At 38.3% G+C, this 26471-nt stretch overlaps 1 long non-coding RNA gene across 3 annotated transcripts; it reads left to right on the forward strand.

Moving 5' to 3' along the window:
- Positions 1 to 236: 236 nt before the first annotated feature.
- Positions 237 to 26471, forward strand: LOC145554856 (uncharacterized). Of its 3 annotated transcripts, XR_014090887.1 has the most exons (6): positions 237 to 499; positions 572 to 638; positions 10579 to 10646; positions 16235 to 16309; positions 20211 to 20798; positions 21062 to 26471. It is a non-coding gene; the product is annotated as an uncharacterized LOC145554856 (long non-coding RNA). The 3 variants fall into 3 exon arrangements; XR_014090886.1 differs by lacking the exon at positions 16235 to 16309 and having other exon boundaries at positions 258 to 499; XR_014090885.1 differs by lacking the exons at positions 10579 to 10646; positions 16235 to 16309 and having other exon boundaries at positions 293 to 499.

The following is a 26471-nucleotide window of genomic DNA, read 5'->3' on the forward strand; positions in this document are numbered from 1 at the left end:
TTTAGCTACTTAATGTCTTATTATGCTTTGCCACTTTGTATATTATATGCTTCATACACACTACAGTACTGCAAACACATCAGGCTACCAGAACACAGAGGGATTACAACACACTTTCCAGGTGAAACAAATTACATTGTGCTTTCCATATATTCACATTTTGGTAACACTTTTTTGGTAACACATTCGAGCATACATATATATGTGTGTGCGCGCATGTGTGCGTGTGTGTGTATATTCATGCCAGACATGTCCCATCCTTTATCAGCAGAAACCAGACTTGGTGAGCATGACATTTCAGTTTAGAAACAGCCACCAGGATCCAATCATTCAGGCACCTTCTCAGTACTTTGCCACTGACCAGAGGACACACCTCCAAATGTACAAGTTTCAGAGCAGACATATGAGCAGCCGAACATGCATACCAGCACTCTATTGACAGATGAAATGCAGCATCAGTTTGGTGGGTTTATAAAATGGAAATGGAACAACAACTGAGGTACAAAACATAATACTTTACCTTTATACCTTTGGATAATTTTCTGATTTATTTTTTTTCATTTCTACCCAGGTCTGTATTGTGATGGCATCACCTTTGATTTTGTAACTTTGGAGCATGGCTATATTTGGAGAAAATGGTGAGTTTTCATAATCTGATAGATCTGGAGCAACATGGAGAGGGCACATACTGCCAAGTCAAAATGAAACAATCTGGCAAACTGCTTTTAAACAAAAACTGCCATTTTAAAAGCTGCTTACGTGATCACAGTTATGAAACTAGTTTTTTGCACTTTTTATACAGCAATTGTACATTTCTCCGTATACATACATGTTTTTCTGTAGAAATAGAAGACAGGTAAGTCCAAAATTATTCATATTGCTAATTTCATCCAAATGTAACGCTAATTATTATTAGAAAGTTTATTTGATAGACAGACATCGACATTGGCAAACTGAATAAAACAGCAGTCCGGTGTTTGCGTCATGGTGCAATAGCAACAGCTAATTTGCAGCACTTGTCCCTAGATGGGTTTTTAAAAAGTAACTCTAAAAATTGAAGTGATAATCTTTTAAAATAGCACAATGTAATGTATAGAAACAGAAAAATTTAAAACATTAAAAATGGGTACAGTTCTGTTTTTGACATAGCCAGAGTTTTGTTTGATTTTTGAACGTACTAAAACTGGTTACGGACTTTAAATGAACAGGAAGTGAGTTCAAAACTGCAGATCCTCTCATGGACAGAGCACTTTGAGCAAAAGTGGTTCTTCGAAAGGGGACCTTACAATTTCCATCTAAAGCTGCTCTGGTAGATCTGCTATTGCCCTGCAGTCTCTGTATGCAATCGCTTAATGGTGTAGGTGCAAGTCCATTTAAACACTTTAGAATCAAATTTAAAACATTATAATTTAGAAAATTTGTAAAATCCAAAATGCCAAATTTAGCCAAAATGTGACGGTGATGGAATCTAATCGGCTTATGATATAAAAATTTTAAGGCCCGATTATGGAGACTTGCTAATGGTTTGAGTATAGTTTGATTAGTCTGAGACCAGACAGTAGCTCTGTAGGTAAAATGTGAGAGGATTAAGGCTAGGCGGCTGACTACGGCCACATATAGGCAGTCATAAAGGTTCGGCTGAGGAGCCCGTGTGTGTGAATAAACACCATTAGACAGAAAGTAAGTTCAAGTTAATGTATTCAAGCTTATATTTTTGCATATATTTAGGAAGGTATTCAATAATAATAATAATATCTATAATAATAGTGATTTCCTATGACTATAACCAAAAGACACAAGAAGAAAAACAAAAACAACAACAAAACTCTTGACACCCAAGAGTTTTTCTTTTCCTATTTTAAGTCCGTTCTTGAATCCAGGGTGTTTTTAGTCCATGGTCCATCAATCAATAATCCGACTGTTTTTAGTCCATGATCCAATGCAATAGGTACAGAATGCATAAAGTAGTTTGGTTCATTTAAGTCCTACCGCAAAGCTGCAGTGATCCGGTAGCTCGCCACCCTGGATTGAAACAGGGGGTGGAGAAAAACCTGACCTAAACAAGGTCATAAATAAAAATAAAAACAAATTAGCATTCACATTTAAACAGGGTTAAATAACTAAACATTCAATAATTACAAAAAAATAGCTATATTCCATAAAGTATTTCTCAGGAATCATTCAAATGAATTTCAAGTTAAAGTTCACATTAATGTTACAGATTCAAATAAAGATACAGATCAAGGTTACAGATCAAATTAAAGTGAACTTTCAAGTTGTATCTAAGTTAAATTGACAGAGTCAATTCAACATACCTGACTTCACTATTGTTTCAATAAACAATTGTTTTTTTTTCTTTTGTTTTGTTGCGCAACTCCAAAGAAATTAACCAATTCCAGAGTTCTATAGGCTGTCAACAAAATCAATGGAAAATAACTAAAACTATTCTAAAAGGACGAATTAACAAAAATTAAAGGGTCTATTCAACATTTTGAGATCAAATCAACTATTCGGCCACAAAATTAACAAAAAGAGAATGACTTTTTAATCAATAAGACCATTTTTCAATCACTAATACATAGATTGAGTGGGCGAGTCGCCACCGCATTTCTATTTAAAAAACAACAAAACAAACAAAGTACGTAAAACAAACGACTCAGCTTCGAGCGGTTGCCAGAAAACACCCAATATAATCCTTCGGCTGTGTTTTTTTTTTTAAAACTTTATTTAAACAAGGTAAGTACAAACAAGAAAGGCAAATACAACAGTGGAACTCTGTAGAAGGCATAATAGAGGCAGATTTCAGAGTGAAAATACAGAGATTGCTCAGGAGAAAAATGATAACATATCATTATGACAATAATAATAATAATAATGAAATTAATGAAACAATAACTGAAATAGCAACAAGGGGATTTATATGTTAGGATAGATTGATGGGCAATTCCATTAATAATTCAGTCAGGTCTTCAAATGATCCAATACATTTCAGAGATTTCAAATATAACTGGAATTCAGATAAAAACTGTTTAAAAATTGGAGATGATCTCAGCATTCTTTGTTTATGAATAAAAAATTTGGCCAAACAAAATATTAGGTTACAACATATTTCCATTTTTTTGTTTTCCAATAACACTCCAAAGGTTACCATATCTCTCGAAATAAATTCAGGAAGTGCAATTTTTGATTTGATCCACTTTTCTAAACAATTCCAAAATATTTGGGTGTGATTGCAGTCATAGAAGACGTGGTCTATTGTTTCAACATCACTTTCACAAAATTAACATTTATTGTCATCAATATTAAAGCGAATTCTTAGTAGCTCTTTTGAGGGGTAAATTGCATTTAAAATTTTAAAATGTGTTTCTTTAGCTTTTGGTTGAATGGGGAGTTTAATATAAAGAGTTCTCAACCTTTCAATTGTTATTTTATCAAACTTGGAAAGAATTTTATTTTTATTTATTTTCCCAGGGAATAAAGTCTCATTTAAACAGTTTCTAATTGTGTGGTTATTGAATTTTGGATCAGTGAGTGATATTCCATTAATTAATAAATTGGGTAGTTGTGGGGTCATCGGATTATATGTTATTATATTTTTAAACTGATTAATAAATTGTTTTGGTAAGGCATTATATAATTTTATAAACTCAACTTTTGGGGGAAAGAATTGATATTTTGCACAGAATTGTACGTAGTTTAGCATGCAACCATTAACATCCATTAAGTGTATAATAGACCAAATATTCTTTTCCATCCAATCTTTGTAAAATAAGGATTTGTTTCGATGCAGAATGAATCTGTTATTCCATATGATAGAGCCGTGTGGCGAATAGTTGTGTACATAGAGCATCTTCCAGTATAGTAATACTTGTTTATGGAACTCTGATAGTTTAATGGGCAATTTATGTATATTGAAATCAGCTAGAAGTACAAGTTTTAAACCACCTATTTTGTTAAAAATATAATTAGGGACACAATACCAAAATAGTTGAGAATTTTTAATCCAGGATTTTAACCAGTTAATCTTAAGAGTACCGTTCAGACATTCAAAGTCAATTACTTTCAGACCGCCATCTTTGATTTCTTTGATCATGTGACCTTTCCGTAGGTAGTGTGGCCTGTTTCTCCAAATAAAGTTCATGTTCATTTGATTAATAGTTTTAGTTAAACTATTTGGGACAGCAGTGCTACAAGTTGAATAAATTAATCTTGATAAACTTTCCATTTTTGATAAGTAAATCCGTCCTAAAATAGAAAGGTCTCGTTGGAGCCATAAGTTAAGTCTGGATTTACATTCTTTAATCGTTTTTTCAATAGTTACGGTTGATTCTTGGTTTTTGGTTATTACAGTACCCAAGTATTTAATTTCAGATTTAACTGGAATGCTAGATATTTCTTTTAGGGAAGTGTCATGAATAGCTATAAGCTCACATTTCTTTAAGTTCAACATTAGACCTGAAGCCTCTGAAAAGGATTTAATTTTATCAATTACAATTGGAACTTGCTTGTAATTTTTTAAGAAAACGGTGGTGTCATCTGCTAACTGGCTAATGATTAATTCTGCACCGAAAACATCTAATTTCTCAATGTCTTCACAGTTTTTAAGATAGATCGCTAACATTTCTGCAACTAAATTAAAGAGAAATGGGGAAATGGGACACCCTTGAGGAATTCCAACATCAATGTTAAATCTAGCTGTGGTGCCCTGAGGCAGTATTACACAACTATTAATGTTTTGATATAGGTCTTTAATTAAGTTAATAAAGTTTGCTTGCTCCAAAGCCTAGATGCTCAAGAACTGAGAATAAGAATTGGTGTTCCACCGAGTCAAAGGCCTTATAAAAGTCAAGGAAAAGGATAAAGGCATCATCTTTAATCATGTCTCTATATTCAATCAGGTCCTTTACCAGTCTAATGTTGTTGTGGATTGATCTTCCTTTTAAGAAGCCAGACTGTGATTCAGCAATAATGTTTGAGATTCCTGTTTGGAGACGCATGGTAAATATGTATGTTAGTAATTTATAATCTGAATTTCTGAGTGTAATTGGTCTTCTATTCTCAATCAATCTTGGGTCCTTGTCTGGTTTGGGGATACATATAATAAGTCCTTGTTTCATTGTAGTAGGTATAGTATGATTTTTAAAAATATCTGTAAAAACTTGATGTAGTAAAGATTTTATGTCTTCCCAAAAGTGTTTATAAAAGTTTCCTGTGAGTCCATCTGGACCTGGTGCTTTGTTTAATGATAAGCGATTAACAGTCTTGTCAAGTTCTTCTATTGTAATATTGTTGTCACAAGTTTGTTTGAAATTATCTTCTATTTTAGGGATAAATGTTTCAATTTTTTTAAAAAAGGTAAGAGATTTTTGTTCTGAAAATTTGGAGGTATACAAGTTGTTATAGAATTTAAAAACTTCTGTTGATATTAAGTTTGTGTCATTGGTTTCAACATTATCTACTATGGAGGAAGGAGGAAGGAGAAAAAACACTGCTTACTTTTGTAACTTGGAAAAAAGAAGACAACAACACAATTCTATCAACTCCTTGTTGATAGAAGTTGATAGAATTGTGTTGTTGTCTTCTTTTTTCCAAGTTACAAAAGTAAGCAGTGTTTTTTTCTCCTTCCTCTATCCATCTCGCTCTTGATCTAACAAAAGCTCCTTTAGCCCTTTGAATATAAATTTCATCCAGTTTAGATTGGAGGAGTTGTACTTTTTGTTTGTCTTCAATTGAGGGGTTGGGTTTATTGCAATATAGGTTAAGTTTTGTATAATATCAAGTTCTTTTTTTGGAGTTCTTTTTTAATTCGTTTACTGAATGAGATAGAAAATTGTCTGACCTTGTACTTTAGGAATTCCCATTTTTGAACAGAACTATTTAGCTCTTCAGAGTCCTTAATATTTTGGATTAAAACTTTGATTTTTTGGCAGTAAGTGTCATTTTTAAGAAGACTGTAGTTAAATTTCCAATATTTACTTGTGCCTGGTTTCCTGTTTTGAGGTTTCATTTGTAAGGAAATAAGGCAATGGTCAGTCAACGGTGCAGCAGAAATATCTGAGTTGGTTTCATTGGTTAGTAATTCATTTGTTACAAGCCAGTGATCAAGTCTTGATTTGCTATTTGAACCAGACCATGAAAATTTGATACAATTGGGATTAAGATGACGCCACACGTCAACTAGATTTTGTTCATTACAAAAATTGTTAAATGTTTTGTTGGGGTAACTTGAGTTATGTTTAGAAGGCCACTTATCATAAAATTCATCTGGAACAAGGTTGAGATCTCCACCAATTATAACATTGTTTGTTGAGTAAAATGATTTTAGCTGGTCTAGATGTAAGGTTATTTCTTCTAGCAATAATTTGTTTTGGTTTAGATTATTGTAACCATATATGTTTAATAAAATAAGAATTAAGTTATCTAAACAGACAGTGAGAGATAACCAGTGGCCATTTTCATCCTTTTTATTTGAGATAATTTGACCCTGGAAGTTTTTTTAAAAGAATAGCGACCCCTGCTGATCTTGAAGAGCCATGACAAAAATAAGCTTCATCTCCCCATTGTTTAGACCAAAAGATGTTATCTTCTTGTTTCGAATGAGTTTTCTGTAGGAATATAATATTTGCATTTTTCCCTTTACAAAATTAAAATAAACTTTTCCTTTTAGTCAAATCTCTTAGACCCCTCGCATTAACAGAAATAAGAGAAAGTTCACTTTTCAAGTTAAACATAAAGGATTAATAAAATAAGTAAAACTGAACAGTATTGAATGAGTTTTACCTGAGAGGAAACTGAACTATAGGTAGCAAAAACTCCTGAGCTAATAAAATTATCTGAAGTCAGAAATTATCATGAAGAACTATGAGCTCCTAAGGAGTAACTCGTTGTCCGTTGATAAAGGCATATGGACCTTTGAACACCGCTTTTATTCCAGCTTTCCGTGCTTGCTCTACTTTGGGCCACACAGCCAGTCGTGCTTCACGGTCTTCTTTGGTGAGATCCTCAGAGAAACGGATGTTGAGCTCCCTGCAGATGGGGTGTTGTTTAGTGGATCGCCAGAGTTCATCCCTGAAGATCCGACCTGTAAACTGCACAATGATCTGCCGTGGGCGGTTGGTGTTGTTCGGGCCAAGACGGTGCACAGTGTCGAGAATAATGTCCATCTTCTCTTTCCAGTGTGGCATAACCTGCATAATGAGATTCGCGACTTTCTGTCTTGTGTCTTCCTCCTTTTCCTCTTTTAAGCCTTTGATACGCAGATTCCATCTTCTTTTATAGCGCTCTGATTCTGCCGCTTTCCTTTCAAAATCTTCGACCTTCTTTGTCAGCACAGCGTTTGCGGTTTTAAGTTGACCAATCTCATCTTCCATCTTTTTATTTCTATTTTTACAATCTTGGATTTCAGCGCTATTGAACTCCACCGCTTTAGCAATGTTTGCAATAGAGAGCGTGTTTCGTTTCAGTTCTTCTCCAAAGTTCATCATCATTTTCTGTAGATTTTCAACTGCTTCTAAGATCATGGTATTTGATGCCTTGGAACTAACCTCCTCGTCTCCCTTTGTCTTCTTATGTGGTACTGGGGTCTTACACGGTGAAGTTAGGGCATTTTTAGTCCCTTTGGTATCTGCGTCCAAGGAGTAGTCGTGAGTTAGCAGAGCTTTGCTGTTAGCTTTGTTGTTAGCCATTATCGTTGTTTAACTCTTGCTTGTAATTAATTTTCCGGTTATCCCTGGACTTTTAAGTCATTAGTTCACGATGATACTCCTTGGTGTCAAATCCGGGCTTCATAAATGTTCAATTATGTTCTAATTAGGAGCTTGCTACCAGGAGCTCATTACTACGCATCCGCTCTCTCCGCCATCTTCGCGCCAAAAAAATCCTTCGGCTGTGTTAATAAGGCTCCATCCAGCCGTATTCTTCCGTAATTTTGGAAGACGCCAACACAAGCAGGTAGCCACAGTGACAGCAGCCATAGACATAATATAAGGATAAGCGCCTCATGGACCGCTCTCGCCTATTGTCGCTAACGAGATTTAGGGCGGCCATCTTGGAGCGGTAGACCACTCCACTCAGAGTGATGTGTTTAGCAGGCAAAATGACATATCAGCGCAATTAATCGATCATAAAATGCTTTTTTGTTACTGGGAACTATATTCAAACATCTATCAAACCTACATTTATAAACAATTGTATTATTTAAGTATGTTTTTAATACATAGTTCAGCATATTTAAGTATGATTAGTGGCTATAACAATAGAATAGGAATGGAATATTCTGATATCGATGTATGATGAGCATATTACTAAGCACACAGCCGTGAATAATTTATTATGAACGGCTGTGTGTATAATTTATTATAATAATACATATGTATTTAACTATACAAACACAAATAAATAATGATTAATAATGGCACAAATAAATAATGATTAATACTGAATAATATATATTGGATACATGTTTCTATGTATGTACATATATATATATATATATATATATATATATATATATAAATTTTTTTTTTTTTCAGCCGACGAGATCTAGCTTCAGAGATTCAGTCCAAAATCCGATGTGAGATTCATCCGTGCTGCAGTGAAACTGTCTCTCTTTATAGATATCTCCCTCTTCTTCCTCACATCGTGTCTTTATGAAACTTTCAAAAAAAAACGGAAGATTTGCGATGTATCTTACAAGTGAAAGCATTACATAATAATAGTCTTTACCACAGAGCTGTTGCCTTGCAGCAAGAACGTTCAGGGTTCGATACCCGGCCCTGGCCTTTCTGCATGGAGTTTGCATGTTCTCCCTGTGCATGCGTGGGTTTCTCTGAGTACTCCAGCTTCCTCCCACAGTCCAAAAACATGACTGTCAGGTTAATTGGCCTCTCCAAATTGCCCCTAGGTGTGAGTGTGTGTGTGCATGGTTGTTTGTCCTGTGTGTCTCCGTGTTGCCCTGCGACAGACTGGCGACCTGTCCAGGGTGACCCCGCCTCTTGCCCGGTACACTAGCTGGAGATAGGCACCAGCGCCTCCCGACCCCACCTAGGGACAAGGGTGTAAGACAATGGATGGATGGATAGTCTTTACCACCTGTGTAAACTTTGCTGGTGAATGTTATAACCCATAAGTTTTATAATATGTGTTACATTGTTTCATTTCTAATGTAGGCTCTTGTGTCAGATAATATAAGTCAATGTTGGAGAATAATTAATTTTTTTAGATTTACGGAATCACAGTTAGCCTTCATAGCGGGGCTGAACCCCGTATTACACCAAGCACTGTAGCTAATATTAGCTGGTATCTCGCCAGAGGACATACATACAGTAAAGTAATACACAATAATATGTCCATCTTACTTGTGAAATGTTGTCTGTCGAGCCCTCACATCAATAGTCCATCGATCTGTACAACAATATCCCTCGGTGCTGAGACATCTTCTGTTGTTTTGATTGAGCAAAGTAGGAGGGACTACTGCTCCAAGATGGCTGCCGTATTTCCTGCGCCGGAGCAGCCAATGCGGGGTCTACTCGAGAAGGTCCTCGCTGCAGCAAACGGAAAGGGGCGGGGACGGACCACTGTCAACCTCATACCTTATTTGGAAATGGGACCATTGCACTCCGGAAGTGAAGGGGGCGCTATTTCCTGTATTATCCGCGGCCTCCCGTTTTTATTTTCTTTTGAAATATGTGATATATCTTCACCTTTAGGAAGGATTTTCACTCTCAGAATGTATTTGAACTTCAATCTTTTATTTACTTAAACGCAGCTCACAGTTTTTAACAAATTCTGTAACTTTCGGTGTACTTCTAAATCTGCTCCTTAGTCGCATTTTTTCGGGGCTACTACTGCCTTTAGTGGCCTGGCGGTGGTAAAACAACTAACAATCACGTTACTAAATCAGAATACTACGGAAGCGCATTGCTATCACGCAGGAAAAAAAAAATTCGAGCGCTATCACGTTATAACGTGTTACGTATCTTGTTAAAACGTGATATGTATCTTGTTAAAACGTGATAAGTATCTTGTTAAAACGTGATATGTATCACGTTTTAACAAGATCATTATAATGTGTTATTACACTGTCAAAATCTTTAACAAAACAGTAATTAATATTTGCCCTACCTGAAATAAAGCAAAGCAAGTAGGACCAACAATAAAGATGTCATTAAGCTTTACTACACTGTCAAATGATTTAATAAGAGTCATTAATAATTCCTTTTACATGAAGTGGAACAAGTAGCACCAGTTATGAAGATGTCATTAAGTGTTATTAGTGCCACATGTTATGCTAACAGAATCATTAATATTAAGTCTTACCTCAAGTGAAGTGGAACACACTGAAATACTTATAACTACCATCATAGCTGAAGAACAAACCCTTTGTACATTGGAATAAAAGAAAAGATGAATTGTTCTTCAAACAGAGGGTATAACTTCTGGTCAGTATATTGTAACTCTGAAATACTGATTGAAAAACTAAACCAGAATTACTTATTCTTTAACTTACGAAAATAGGTTCTTTCAATAGTCCTAACATATTTTTTGCTTTGATTGTGTCATCCATCTCCTTTGTTATAGCCTTCCTGTAACACTCTGAAAACAGGGAGATCTTCTTGTCTTCATTTCCTGGAAGCAGCTCTTTAAAGGTATCCGAAAATTCTCAAAAATTATAGCTGTTCTTGCAATAGTTGTGGTCAGTGTTAATCATGGTGAAAACCTTGTCATGAATTCTAAATTGGTGAATCTCTTCTGGACATTTTCTTAGTGGGTGATGACTCGATTCATTGTGGTCACCTAAAAAAAATGAATAAAAACAAATAAACAAAAAACAATGTGATCTTAATTCAGCATTTATTTAAGTACTATTCCAAAAATGTCACTTGCTGCACACTGTCAGAATGGTAGACTGGCAGACAGATGTCTAGTTAGCATGACTGGTTGTTTTAAAGTGTAATACAAGTGTAATATAATGACTATAGCTGAACAAAATTATTCTGATCAAATATTTGTTTGGCAGATGTTCCTACAGACTGCCACTGTTGTTATTCAGATTGCATCATTTAATGTATAGTTCTAGGCACAAAAGTATCTATTCACTTAATGAGCATTTGAAAGCATTTCCAATCAGATACTCTGGCTTATGTATGTTTGCAAAATGTTTATGAATAAATAAACAGATTAATCACCAGTTTTACATTTGACAAACATTAGTTGTCTAAAACGCAACTTATTAACTCAGCTGGTGGATATTGATTCCTGCTTTCCCTACCCTACTTACCTGTCCCCGCCCACCCACCTTCATCTGGAGAAAATAGTAACAGAAAAATGACTTACCTACATTTCTTGGGGAATATTTCATCTGCTTCTTTCTCTTTGGTCAAACAGGGACTTCTTTCTCTGGTGCCTGGTCCTTATTATCATCCTCCACAATGTAGCATGTCTTCATTAGCCACATTTGTCCTCCCCACCCCCACCATGTGTCCTTAGGATAAAATTGTTCTTCATGTGGCTAAGGTTGGCAAAACAAAGCATCATGTCACATCAGCCAAGTTGCTAAATAATGCGCATAAAGGATAACTTCATCTAACATATTAGCTTTTAATTTGATAGATTAAAATTGGAGTCAAAATATGACAGAAATGCTACAGGTTTGTGTTGGAGGAACTGTAATCAGATTGGGGATCACACTCACATTTTTTGGGACTGCCTAGTACTGATTCCATTCTGGTAGGGGGTTCAGACAGAAATTAAAAAAATATTTAAGTTCACGTTACCACTGAACCCACTGCATTATACAGGTCCTTCTCATAAAAATTAGCATATTGTGATAAAGTTCATTATTTTCCATAATGTAATGATAAAAATGAAACTGTCATATATTTTAGATTCATAGCACACCAACTGAAATATTACAGGTCTTTTATCATTTTAATACTGATGATTTTGGCATACAGCTCATGAAAACCCAAAATTCCTATCTCAAAAAATTAGCATATTTCATCTGACCAATAAAATAAAAGTGTTTTAATACCAAAAAAGTCAACTTTCAAGTAATTATGTTCAGTTATGCACTCAATACTTGGTCGGGAATCCTTTTGCAGAAATTACTGCTACTATGCGGAATGGCATGGAGGCAATCAGCCTGTGACACTGCTGAGGCGCTATTGAGGCCCAGAATGTGTCAATAGCGGCCTTAAGCTCATCCTGAGTGTTGGGTCTTGCGTCTCTCAACTTTCTCTTCACAATCTCCCACAGATTCTCTATGGGGTTCAGGTCATTAATAATGGTATTAATCTAACACCATGGTCAGTAATACCAGTGGTTTTGGCACTGTGAGCAGGTGCCAGGTTGTGCTGAAAAATTAAATCTTCATCTCCATAAAGCTTTTCAGCAGATGGAAGCATGAAGTGCTCCAAAACCTCTTGATAGCTGCTGCATTGACCCTGCCCTTGATAAAACACAGTGGACCAACACTGATAGGTATTTTTCTAGAACCTAATTTTGCAGACCCCTCCCTGAGGGGCAGTGAGGAAATCCAGAACAACACGATTTTGCATAACCATGTTTCTCAGTTCAGTCAGCTCTTTCGCGGTGCCATTGGCCAACTGGTATGTGATGTTGATTAGTCGCAGTAATCCGTACCTGTTTATCTCTACGTGGTCCCAAATCTCACCTACTCCAACCTACGGAAACAGGCCTTGCATGAATTTTTCTCCGCCGTTCCAAATCCTGAATTCCCATGGAACTCCAGTATGTGTAGTGAGGCCTCCCCATCTTTTGACCTCTGGCATAACTGTTCGTTTGGAGCGGGTGCGTGGATCATTTTGTGCTTTCCTGATGAACGCAATCGGGTTGATTAACGGAACCACAGCACACAGTCCTCCCCAATTTTTCGGCAAGAACATGTACGCTTCATTTCCACATATGAAGTACCAGTCTGCCAACATCCGTGAACCAGTTTCCTGGCACTATGGCACTGCACAGCGTTGTCTCCTGTTTCCTCTTTGTCTTATGCGTGATGTTGAAACTCCTCTCCTGAAGCAAGTTGTCACAGTCTGGGTTGTCCTTCCAGACTTTGCAGTCGGGGTCGCCTCTGACCCCTGCAGGCAATGCAGTTGATGTAATCCGGTGTCGTTTTGCAGCAGGTGTAAACTTTGTTACACAAATTCCAAGGTAACATCCCAAGAGAAACGTGTCCGTTGTTGAAAACGCAGCTCCTCAGAGACCCGGGCTTAGCTCCTGCTAAAGAAATGGTCTCTGGTATTTTCCATGCGGTTAGTGGAAATGGAAATACGTCAGCATTAAAGGAACAGTTCATAGATCCAAAAAGTTCCTTTCGGCATCTCCTGTCCAAAGTAGAACAGAATAGTCATTTTTGCACCATTTACATCCCTTTGGTATGGGGACGCTGAGTCGTGGTTGTGTGCTTAGGCCATAGAGACACATCTGTTTGTCATCAGTGATGTGTCCTGCACGCAGACCTGAGTTGTGTGTGGCAATTGGCAGCTGCGCACACATATAGCAATTCACCTCCTTCTCCTCGTGAGCAGTCCTGTTCATCAGCTGCCACCACAGGTTGGTGCTGTAGTCATGTGGGTGGAAAGTGAGGTCACTTCCTCCTCCAACATCAGACATGCTGCAGTCACAGTGCAGTAGAAGATCCATCTGGCATATGGAGTCTCCATTGCTGCTCGGCGCGCAGAGATGTCAAAACCCCCAACCTAAAGACGGGGGAATCTTAAGCGTTTCTTCACCGGGTTTGAGACAAGCTACCCTAAAAAATAGCCCCCCTTTGAAGTCCGGTCTTCCTCCCTCCGCCTACTTAGGGGTTCAACACTCCCTGCAGCTTGCAGTGACTGAGATGTATCCAGCTGGGTCTTTCAGCAATCTTTACAGCTATTGGTGTTGTCATCAGCACCTGGAACGGTCCTTCCCACCGTGGACTCGTCCAGTTCTTTTGTTTGATGACTTTAATGTAGACCCAGTCTCCTGGCTCGATGGGAGCGGCCTCCTGCCAAGGAAGAGAATCAGAAGGGAGTAAATTTGCACTGGACACTTCCTTCAGTGTAAGAGTTCTGGTTATATAATCTGCTAATGTTTGCTCTTCATCTGCTTACTGCAAGTCTGGAGCAAACAGAGGCAATCTATAAGCTCTACCATGAATTATTTCAAAAGCAGGCTTTGCTGGAACTACTTCAACTCTTTTAGAAAAAGCATCAAACAGTATTTGGTAATTCAAAAGTTCATAACAAAAAAATGTATGTAAGAATTTATTTAGTAGTTATATAGTATTACCTCACCATTTTCCCTTTTCCCCCCTTTTTACACATGACATTGCCCATGTGTCACAATCACTTTAGCTTCAAATTGGTCTGTGGGAGGATTAATAGTTAATTCAGATGAACTCTCAGGTTTATTGCTTTTAGAAGATCCTTTAGCAAACAAGTATTTTTAATTACAGGTTTACCTTTCATTTATTTTAGTTTTTCTTGTAATTCAGCAGCTTTCAACATCTTTATTTTATTTCTCTAAAATAAAAATGACCATTTTTAATTTAAACCAAATCTCAAATCTTCTAATTCAAGATTTTTCTTTTTGAATTTATTGACTATCAATCAAATCTGGATTAAAATGTTTTAGACTGAAATCTAGAAAATGTTGCTTTTATTCACAATCATCAGTTTTTAGTAGACATTTACATTTCCCAGGTTGCTTAATGTCTTAGACTTTCACTTAAATGTGCATTTCAGACAAGTTAGCAATGTAAGTTTTTTATATTTTAAATTAAATGGTCAATAATTTCATCCGTTACTCAATTTTGTAGTAAAATTTCTCTCTTCCCATAATAATTTTCATTCATCCCAATATAAAATACACAAACACAAAACCAATTTCAATCAATTTGTAGAGTCTTTATAGAATTAAACTCTAAGTTAAATGTTTCAGTTAAATGCAAAGAAATATTTCATATTTCAACACCGCAATATCAATTATTTTCAACACTTAGAGATGTTCAATTTAGTTCCAAACTAGTATTTATTTCAAAGAAAATAAAACATTTTCAAATCATTATTAGCTTTGAATCTAATCATTTTTAGTTGGTGTAATTTAGCCGTATCACGCTATCAGTTTTTTTTTCCTTAACTTTTAACCATTACAGTTTTTTCCTTCACAGTTTCCCAATCTATGGCTCGTGGGCCCTAAGAGGATCATTGGTCCTTCTGTTAAGGACTGAGTTAACGGGTACAAAATGAACAATTTTATCTAACATTGTACCTAAAAACCTTCAAAATGTTCTTTTCTAGATATAAAATTCCTATATGCAAACAGGATTAATGAGCACATTCTCTATCACAGTGGTGTGTGTATAACTTATCTTGCATTTCTGTCTCGCTTCTCGCTTCCCCCTCCTGGTGCTGGCGTCGCTGCAGCTGGTATTCCCTCCGTCTCTCCTCCAGCTCCCTGTCAGGCCAACTAGCTCTGGTGTTGGATTTTTTTATAAGTTGTCCAGACCATCCCTTAGTCCACCAATGAAACAAGCGGCAACAGTTCAGTTTGCTTTCTTTTTCTTTAAAGCACATTATTTTCCTTCTCTATGCTGATGCCAAAGAGTAAACCAGCGGGGGTTGTAAGGGTTCAGTTGCATCCAAACATGGAGATATAGTTCCAGTCCAAACGTCCAGCAGGACTCCATACAGTAGTTCTGCTGCATGGCAGTTCCCAGATGTCCAGGAATTAGGATCAGTGGACACTTTAGTGCCTTCAGTGTCCAGATGGTAGAAATTGTCCTGTCCTTTTTCGCTTCTTTATCAACTGTCATTGGCTGGTGATGAAGGAGGGACGTCATCTGATTGGCAGGACAGGTCTGAGCTGAGGTCAGAGGTCAGACGCACCGCAGCGAGGCTCAGACAGAGGAAAAGGAAAGAAGCAAATAAGAGTCAATTAGGGTTTGCTTGTTTTTCTGTGTTTTTTTCCTTTATACACAAACATTTTCCATATAACTTTTCTTTCTTTTCATCGTATAGTTTTTAGCCACTTATTATCCAACATTTTAAAAAGTCATAAATCATTTCCTTATTCAAACACATATAAACATGAAACATGTTAAAAGCTGTAGTCTCTTTTATCCTGTACAATATTAGCCTTTAAAATGTAGAATGTAAGTTTATGTATACTTTGTCTGAGTCACATCTCACCAAAGAACAATGGATTTCTCTAAATTTGTTGATCTCAGTGCTGCAGACTGTGAAGTCAGCGGACAGCCCTCCTCTCAAGGCCTAAGAGAGACATGAGGCTAGATGATGTCCAGGTCGGTACCTTACTCTGACCGCTGACCCCTCCAGATATACAGCCAAAGGATCATTTCACCAAGTTGGTGTTATAATCTGATTACGACACAATACATTAAACATTGTTCTCTGAGGAAAATTTTATTATTTAGTTTCATTTTCCAGCTTTTCCTCCTTCAGGAAAGTCATGATTCCACTTTTAGCATACAAAGAAATTGTTCCATCCATCCATCCATCCATTTTCTTCCGCTTATCCGGGGTCGGGTCGCGGGGGCAGCAGCTTCAGAAGGGAGGCCCAGACTTCCCTCTCCCCAGCCACTTCTTCCAGCTCCTCCGGGGGAATCCCAAGGTGTTCCCAGGCCAGCCGAGAGACGTAATCCCTCCAGCGTGTCTTGGGTCTTCCCCGAGGCCTCCTCCCGGTGGGACATGCCCGGAAAACCTCACCAGGGAGGCGTCCAGGAGGCATCCTTACCAGATGCCCGAGCCACCTCAACTGGCTCCTCTCGACGTGGAGGAGCAGCGGCTCTACTCTGAGTCCCTCCCGGATGACCGAGCTTCTCACCCTATCTCTAAGGGAGAGCCCAGCCACCCTGCGGAGGAAACCCATTTCGGTTGGGCGAACTCCCATGCACCCTCCAGGACCCTGCTGAGGGTGTAGAGCTGGTCCAGTGTTCCACGACCAGGACGAAAACCACACTGCTCTTCCTGAATCCAAGGTTCGACTATCTGATGGACCCTCCTCTCCAGGACCCCTGAATAGACCTTACCAGGGAGGCTTAAGAGTGTGATCCCCCTGTAATTGGAGCACACCCTCCGGTCCCCCTTTTTAAACAGGGGGACCACCACCCCAGTCTGCCAGTCCAGGGGAACTGCCCCCGATGTCCATGCGATATTGCAGAGTCACGTTAGCCAACACAACCCCGCAACATCCAGAGCTTTAAGGAACTCCGGGCGGATCTCATCCTCCCCCGGGGGCCTGCCACCGAGGAGCTTTTTGACCACCTCGGCGACCTCGTCCCCAGAGATTGGAGAGTCTAACCCAGAGTCCCCATGCTCAGCTTCCTCAACAGAAGGCATGTTGGTGGGATTGAGGAGGTCTTCGAAGTATTCCGCCCACCGGCCCACAACGTCCCGAGTAGAGGTCAGCAGCGCACCATCCCCACTATAAACAGTGTTGGTGCTGCACTGCTTCCCCCTCCTGAGACGCCGGATGGTGGACCAGAATCGCCTCGAAGCCGTACGGAAGTCTGTCTCCATGGCCTCTCCAAACTCCTCCCACGCCCGAGTTTTTGCCTCAGCGACAACCCGAGCCGCATGCCGTTTCACCCGCCGGTACCCATCAGCTGCTTCTGGAGTCCCACAGGCCAAAAAGGCCCGGTAGGACTCCTTCTTCAGCTTGACAGCATCCCTCACTGAAGGTGTCCTCCAATGGGTTCGAGGGTTGCCGCCGCGACAGGCACCAACAACCTTGCGGCCGCAGCTCCGATAGGCCGCCTCGGCAATGGACATACGGAACATGGTCCACTCAGACTCAATGTCCCCCACCTCCCCCGGCACGTTTGGGCCTGCCAGGTCTGACCGGCTTCCTCCCCCACCACCGGAGCCAACTCGTCACCAGGTAGTGGTCAGTGGACAGCTCCGCACCTCTCTTCACCCGAGTGTCCAAGACATACAGCCGCAAATCCGATGAGACGATGACAAAGTCAATCATCGAACTGCGACCTAGGGCGTCCTGGTGCCAAGTGCACATATGGACGCCCTTATGCCTGAACATGGTGTTCGTGATGGACAATCCGTGACGAGCACAGAAGTCCAACAACAGAACACCGCTTGGGTTCAGATCGGGGGGGCTTTTCCTCCCAACCACGCCTCTCCAGGTCTCACTGTCATTGCCCACGTGAGCGTTGAAGTCTCCCAGTAGAACAAGGGAGTCCCCAGGAGGGGCACTCTCCAGTGCCCCCTCTAAGGACTCCAAGAAGGGTGGGTAATCTGAACTGCCATTCGGCCCGTAAGCACAAACAACAGTCAGAACCCGTCCCCCCACCCGTAGGCGGAGGGAGGCTACCCTCTCGTTCACCGGGGTGAACCCCAACGTACAGGCGCCCAAATGGGGGGCAACAAGTATGCCCACTCCAGCCCGGCGCCTCTCACCGTGGGCAACTCCAGAGTGGAAGTACGTCCAGCCCCTCTCAAGGAGACTGATTCCAGAACCAGAGCCATGCATCGAGGTGAGGCCGACTATTTCTAGCCGGAACCTCTCAGCCTCGCACACTAGCTCCGGCTCCTTCCCCACCAGAGAGGTGACGTTCCACGTCCCAAGAGCCAGCTTCTGCAGCCGAGGATCAGACCGCCAGGGTCCCCTCCCTTGGCTGCCGCCCATAGAACAATGCACCCGACTCCTTTGGCCCCTCGGACAGGTGGTGAGCCCATCGGAAGGGGGACCCACGTCTCCTCTTCGGGCTGAGCCCGGCCGGGCTCCGTGGGTAAAAGCCCGGCCACCAGGCGCTCGCCATCGTGCCCCACCTCTAGGCCTGGCTCCAGAGTGGGGCCCCGGTGACCCGCGTCCGGGCGAGGGAAAAACGCAGTCCAAAGTTTGTATTCACCATAGGGGTCTTCGGGCTGCACTTTGTCTGGTTCCTCACCTAGGACCTGTCTGCCTTGGGTGACCCTACCAGGGGCATAAAGCCCCAGACAGCATAGCTCCTAGGATCATTGGGACACTCAAACCCCTCCACCACGATAAGGTGGCAGCCCAAGGAGAGGGGGTTTTATCCAATTACTCAAAATGTTTAGATTTTATTCTTTATACCTTTAATGCTTTAAAATAAGGAATGGTCTGAACTATTTTTATACTGATGCAAACTAGAAACTTACTTTATTCTGGAAATCTGCTCTTCCTGTTCCATGACTCTCTTTCTGCCTGACTATGATTTTTTATGATTAAATAGAAAAAAGTAGAATTAAAGCTAAGTTTGCAGGACACAATAACAACAAACACAACCAGATTAATTTTATTACTGTCTGAATCTACTGTTGGGTCTTGATGTCACCTGTGTAATTAATTTTAAAGGTAACTTTATTTATTGTTAATATTAAACTAAAATCTCCAGCATGGGGAAGTGGAATGAGCTCGACTTTTCTCAACAGAGCTCATTAAATAAACTCACAATATACCAATGTCAAATGAATAAATTCTAAAGTCTTGATTAACAAATTCATAATTAACCATATCTATAAACCCACTAGGAACTGGAGTCTATTTCTTCTTCACCCCCTGTTGATAAAATTAAAAAAATTGAAAGCAATTTTGCATTTACTATTCTCCAAAAATAAAATTTTACAGGGTGTGTTGCAAGTTTTCCAAATCATCTATCTAGAATTGAAAGGAGACTATCAGGTGTTTTAAATGTAAAGTTTTATCAGAAATGTTTTATCTTCATTAAATTTTATCAGAAATATTTTATGTTTTATTTCATTTACCATTTCTCCCTTTTGTTTTCTTATGTAAATAGAAAAACATTTCTGACAACAACATTCCTATTGTTATCAGAAATGTTTTTCAGAGATTCTTTTTCTGTACATATTTCTAAATGTCCAACTGAAACAGTACTGCAAAGGCCAAAAGTTTTATTATTTTAAAGAGTTCAAATCAGAATTTGGATTGCTTTCCTAAAAGGCCGTGTCAATGTTTATTTTGAACTGACAAAAGAAGAATTGATCAATTTAGGCAGAGGAGCACAAAATGTAGAGTCAAGAGTAGTGTCAAGATTTACTGAATGACGATTGTAATTATGTTTATGTGTACCACAACATACAATCTGTGAATCTGATGAAAAATTACACTGCAGCAGTGTTGTTTCTCATCAGTGTAAAATTTTAGTTTTTCCTAATTTGTTTTGCTTTCTCATTTCTGTTGAACAGAAGAACACCAAAACTATATGAAGAAAATGGAAAACTGACTGCAGATAACAAAACACAAATATGGAACACAAAAGGGACAAAATGGAAGGGCAAAAGCAACTCATGAGCCAAGTAGCTGAAGATGTTAAACATCTTTGGGAAAATATGAGAAGAGAGAAAGGTAAAATCAAATATTTGAAGAAAAAAGTGAGGCCTGACATGCAGAGAGTAATTTTTGAACCAGATGAAATCAGAAAAATGTTACATACTATCCAAGAAGACACAAAACTTTGCAAGAAACACTTTTTTGAAGAAAAGACCCAAATGAAATGGATGAGTTTTCAGGCTGAGAAAAGAAAAAAAAAGCTTGACCAGAAGTTGGAGAAAATAATTCAAGAAGGTGATCAGTTAGACATTCTGAAGAAAAAAATTGACCAGCAAAGACAAGAGACTAAAAAAAAATGGAAAGAAATACTGACTTTAATTTTGATTTCAGAAAAAATAAAAATTAATTTAGAAAAATCTACTGAAGAAATTAGAAGCACAAACGCGGAAATGCTCAAAACCCAACAGAAGATCAAAAAGAGCAATGAAGTAAAAACATACATGGTAAGTCTTTTTTAAATGTTGCTTTATCAACTAAAAGTAGGAAGCCAAACATTTTAAAGGTTATTTTAAAAATACAGAAGCAGAAATGCATTTAAAAAATGTATTTTTTAGTACCGGTGTTTTTCGAGTTTAATTTTGGAGAACAGAGTTGCAACTTCTTCTAGCTTTAAATATTGCCTTTAGTACAATATTCTGATAACATGAGATCTTTGCTTTTCCCCAATGTACATTTACTTAAGAATACATCTGTGTTGCTATTTTAGGACAAGCTGGCATGCATAAAGAACCAGATCAACAAATGGAAATTGACACAGCCTCCAGTTACTTCAGGACTTCTGAAAGAAAAACTTGAAGGTACCCAGACAGAAGTAAGATCAGAAATTCTCACTGACATAGAAAAAAATTCAGGTGCAGAAAAAAATCCTTTGGAGAATATTAGAATATCAGAAGGTTATATAACTGAAGAAAAGACAGACATTCATGAGAAATTTTTAAAACATAGTAGTGAGAGAGAATCATTTCCACAAGAAATACAGGCATTGGAAAAGCAGATATATGAGCTAAATGAGCAAGAGAAAGTCTTAAAGGTGCAAATAAAAACCAACATTAGAAAATTGCAAGATAAAACGCAAAAGATGAGAAGTATTGTCACAGAATTAGATGAAATACAGTGTCAGAAGACAGATGCTGAAGTTATAATCAGGGAAATGGGGACTATAGAAAGTAAACTGCTGCAGGAAGTACAGCAGAGGGATTATCTGATGCAGAGAACTAATGTTTTTAGGAAACAAATAATGCAGACTGACCTGGAAGATCAGACAAAAACTACTATTGCTGAGCTAAAACCTGACATGAAGTCACTGGAAAAGTGGAAAGAAGATCCCCAAGCACTTGCTAAAGAGACACAAGTATGTTCTGATGGAAAATATCTTCGACTCACAGATTTACAAAGACTCAGGGCTGAGATATATCAAACACAGCAAATCATGGAATTGATCAAACCAGAAATTGGGTGCCAAGTTAGAACAGGTAATGAGACCAAAGACCTTGTTGATAATGAAATCAAGGAACTACTGCAAGATCTGAGACAGTTTCAGAAGCTCTTGGAAACTGAAGTGGGGAAGAAGAAACATAATCTCAATGTAGATACATGCATTCAGAAAAGTACAATGAAGAAAAAGAGAAGAGAACTGGACCATAAATTGGAGAATATCTTACGAGAGAGGGATGAATTAGAAATGCTAAAAACAAAAATACAAAGAAAATCTGAAGGGACTCAGCAGCAGTTGGAAAAGATTAGAAAATGTCAAAATGACATTGAAAAAATAGCTGGAAAGGCCAAGGAGAGTAGCAAAGTAATAATGTATAATATGAATAAGAGTGATACTAAAGTAAGAATAATTGAAGATCTAAACAAGAAGATTGAAGCTTCAAAACAACGCTGGAACGAAATCTACCTTTTAACATCTCAGCATAAAGCTTTAACTGAAAAACTAAAGACTGAACTTGGACATGAAAACGAAAGAGAATCTCTATTTGAAAGAGAAAACATAAAGAGATCTGAGAAACTGGAAAGGGACAAATCATTCACAAGTAAAAAAACAACACAAGCTGAGGAAACATTTGAAGAATTCTTAGTTCTCACACCACATCAAGAAAGACTAATAATAAATCAATTTATTTATAGAAAATGTAATGGCGAGGAACAAAACCTAGAACTAAGTGAGACAGTGATACAAGAGATATTAAGAAAAGTAAATGAGATGTTGGCACAAGAAACTGGAGCTGAGGGACAGAATGGAAAACTGTCACAAATGAAAATTGAACATAATAAAAAGGCTTTCTTAGGTGAAACAAATGAAAGACAAAAACAGCATATGACTGAAGGGCAGGACATCATTAAATGGACTAGAGAAATAGGAGAAATGGAGGAAATCAAAAGCAAAGGAAATAAGGCCATGTTAAAACAACTGGTGAAAGAAGGAGAAAAGAATGAAAAAATGATGAATGAAATAAAAGAAGCAAATATATCATTTAAGAGAGAGGTACAAAGAAGGAGAAGAGAACTAGACCAAAGACTGGAGAAAATCACAAGAGAGAAGGATGAATTAGAGATGTTGAAATTAAAATTGAGACAACCAAAGGCAGCAATGTTCCATGACAACCAAAAAGCACAAGACCAGAGGACAGTTGTCTGTGTTTTGACTGAAAATGAACCAAAGGATGTGGAAAGGAATTGGTGGAAAATCACAAACACCCAATATGAAACAGTACCCAAATCACCAGGACTTGGAGATACCATCAATAATGTTCGAGACCTCAGTGTAAAGATCTATGGCTATTTAGAAACACTGAAGAATGAAATATGTCTAATTCTCAAGCATCAAAATGTTGAAATACACAAAAAAAGAGATGAAATCACAGCATTAACAGCTGAGAACAACACAGTAAAAGAAAACATAGCCAGACTCAAATCCTTGATAGGAATGGATAAAATGACCAAACAAGGGGATGTGGATGAAACATGGAAACTCAGGAAGGATACGCATAAGCAGGAGTTTAGGATCAAATCATTGACAACTGAACAAAAAGCAAAAAAGCGAAAAGTTTTAATGACTGAAATGGTGACTGCCGAAACAAAACAACAGAAACAGAAAAAAAGAAAGAATGAGAAAGACCCATTTGGAGAAATTGATAAAAAGAAAACTGACAATCTGGAAAAACATGTGAAAACACAAATGGAAACTGTTCAAGTACTGATGAAAAAGATCAAATTTAAAAACAAAAATAAAGGAATAGAATTACATAAAATTCAAGACACACATAAATCTTTCTCCAACATGGGTAGGCAATTAGAAGACAATAGCGTGAAATTGGTGAACGTGATAGATATTATAAAAAACATAAAAGAAAGGATATTAAAAGATGATAACCAACTCACTGCAACAGGGAAAGATAAGGTGGAAAAACCAAAGACTGAAATAATCCAGGAAATAGAAGAACCTAAAAGCTCATTGGAAGAAACCAACAAAGAGAAAATCAAACTCGATATGCAGGCACAGCGCGCAATACTGCAACAAGAAAAACAAGATATTCAAGAAGAAAGTAAGAGAATAAACATCACAAAGACTGAACTAGACCAGAAGACAGAAGAAGCCAGCAGTTGCTTGGCAGACATCAACAAAAAGAAAATCAAACTTGCGCATTTGTCGGTTTCAGTCCAAAGAAATCATGAAAGACTTCAAGACATCATCAACACGATTGCCCTAAAACAACAAGGCAGAGAAAGGAAAGATCAACTGTTCCAAACACAAACACAGGAACTACAATCTAAAAGGGTTCAACTACAGAAAGAAAAGGAAGAGATGCAACTTTTGATGTCAACTGTTAATAAGATGAGAGAGTGGATTAAAGCTGCAATCATCAACACCCAAAAGGAAAAGCAACAAGTAGATTATATAAAGATGCACAAGCACAAAGAAAACATGGTTTCAATTCAGAATATAGAACTTGAGAGAGAGAGGCCTGGGTTGACACCCAGAGAAGACAGTGACTTGGATAAAAGTCAAATGACAGAACGCCGACAAGGACAGATCCAACACATAAGAGAGAAACTAAGTAAAAACATCAAAGTGAAAATGGTCCAGCTACAACAAAGGATTGCAGGTGTAGAAAACCTCTCTCTTGGATTGGGACAGAAGCTTCTTAGTCTTATTGAACAGAAGGAAAATGTGGCAGGTTATAAAGAGGTATTTGAAAGAGAAAAGGGAATTCTGAATAGTCTCCTTTGTGATACACTAAAACAAAGAGAAGATATGGAAAACCGTTGGAAACAAACAATGAACTGGGAAAAGGAAAAAGTTACTTCTCTTGAAGCAACCCTGAAAAAAGAAAAGCAGGATCTGGAACTAGAGAAACAAAAGATGTTGAAAGATGAACTGGTCTTAGAGATGATTAGGAATGACATCCAGAAACAAAGTGAAATATTACAACAAGACAAACAAGATATTCAACAACAAAAGCAAGAGTTGGAAAGCACAATGGTGGTACTTCACAAGAAGATGGAAGAAACCAAGAATCTCTTTGATGAAATCAGCAAAGAGAAATCTAAACTCAAAGATCTTAACCGCCGTCTGAAAACACAAGGCGATAAACTGAAGGTTCTCATGAACGCAATCAGTTCAAAACCACAAGAACAAGAAGAAAAAGGCCCTGAAATTCTCACACAAACACAAAATCTGGAACTCTGTAGGAAAAAATTACAGGAGAAAAGACAAGAGCTGGAAATTTTGATGAAGAATTCTAACAGCATGAAGGAAAAGGTTAAAGATTCCATGAACAGTGTCCATGAAGACATAGAACAAATGATTTCCATGAAGAAGAACATTGAAATAGACAGAGAAAAACTGTCAAGTGAGATGAAGCGCCTGGTCAGAGAATTGTCAGAATGCAAAATGAGACAAGATAAACTCTCGGATGTAATGAAGTCAACAGAAAACCTAAGAATAACACTTCAAGGAGTAAAAGACAAAACGTGTGGCTTGACCAACGTTAAAATGAGAAGATTATACAAAGGTCATGAAGATGCACAGTTATTATGTATTTCACTGGAGAAAAATGTGTCAGCTATTGGTTACCAGATGAAAACACCAACTCCTTACAAAGAGGTAGTTGAAAGAGAAAAGATCAGTCTAACATCCATCATTTCATCCATGAGGAATCAGAGAGAATTGATGGAACATCAGTGGAAACAAATGCTTGACAGGGATAAAAAAGATCTGAACAAAATGAAGGAAGAACTGAAACGGGAGACACAGAATCTGGAAAGAGTGGCTGACAAAGTAGACAAAGAAAAAGAGCACTTGGACGTTATGATGTCCGATATCCAGGCACAGCGCGCAATACTGCAACAAGAAAAACAAGATATTCAAGAAGAAAGAAAGAGAATAAACATCACAAAGACTGAACTAGACCAGAAGACAGAAGAAGCCAGCAGTTGCTTGGCAGACATCAACAAAGAGAAAATCAAACTTGCGCATTTGTCGGTTTCAGTCCAAAGAAATCATGAAAGACTTCAAGACATCATCAACACGATTGCCCTAAAACAACAAGGCAGAGAAAGGAAAGATCAACTGTTCCAAACACAAACACAGGAACTACAATCTAAAAGGGTTCAACTACAGAAAGAAAAGGAAGAGATGCAACTTTTGATGTCAACTGTTAATAAGATGAGAGAGTGGATTAAAGCTGCAATCATCAACACCCAAAAGGAAAAGCAACAAGTAGATTATATAAAGATGCACAAGCACAAAGAAAACATGGTTTCAATTCAGAATATAGAGCTTGAGAGAGAGAGGCCTGGGTTGACACCCAGAGAAGACAGTGACTTGGATAAAAGTCAAATGACAGAACGCCGACAAGGACAGATCCAACACATAAGAGAGAAACTAAGTAAAAACATCAAAGTGAAAATGGTCCAGCTACAACAAAGGATTGCAGGTGTAGAAAACCTCTCTGTTGGATTGGGACAGAAGCTTCTTAGTCTTATTGAACAGAAGGAAAATGTGGCAGGTTATAAAGAGGTATTTGAAAGAGAAAAGGGAATTCTGAATAGTCTCCTTTGTGATACACTAAAACAAAGAGAAGATATGGAAAACCGTTGGAAACAAACAA

Source organism: Poecilia reticulata, chromosome 14, assembly GCF_904066995.2.
Source record: "Poecilia reticulata chromosome 14, P_reticulata-male-v2, whole genome shotgun sequence".
NCBI classification, from domain to species: domain Eukaryota; kingdom Metazoa; phylum Chordata; class Actinopteri; order Cyprinodontiformes; family Poeciliidae; genus Poecilia; species Poecilia reticulata.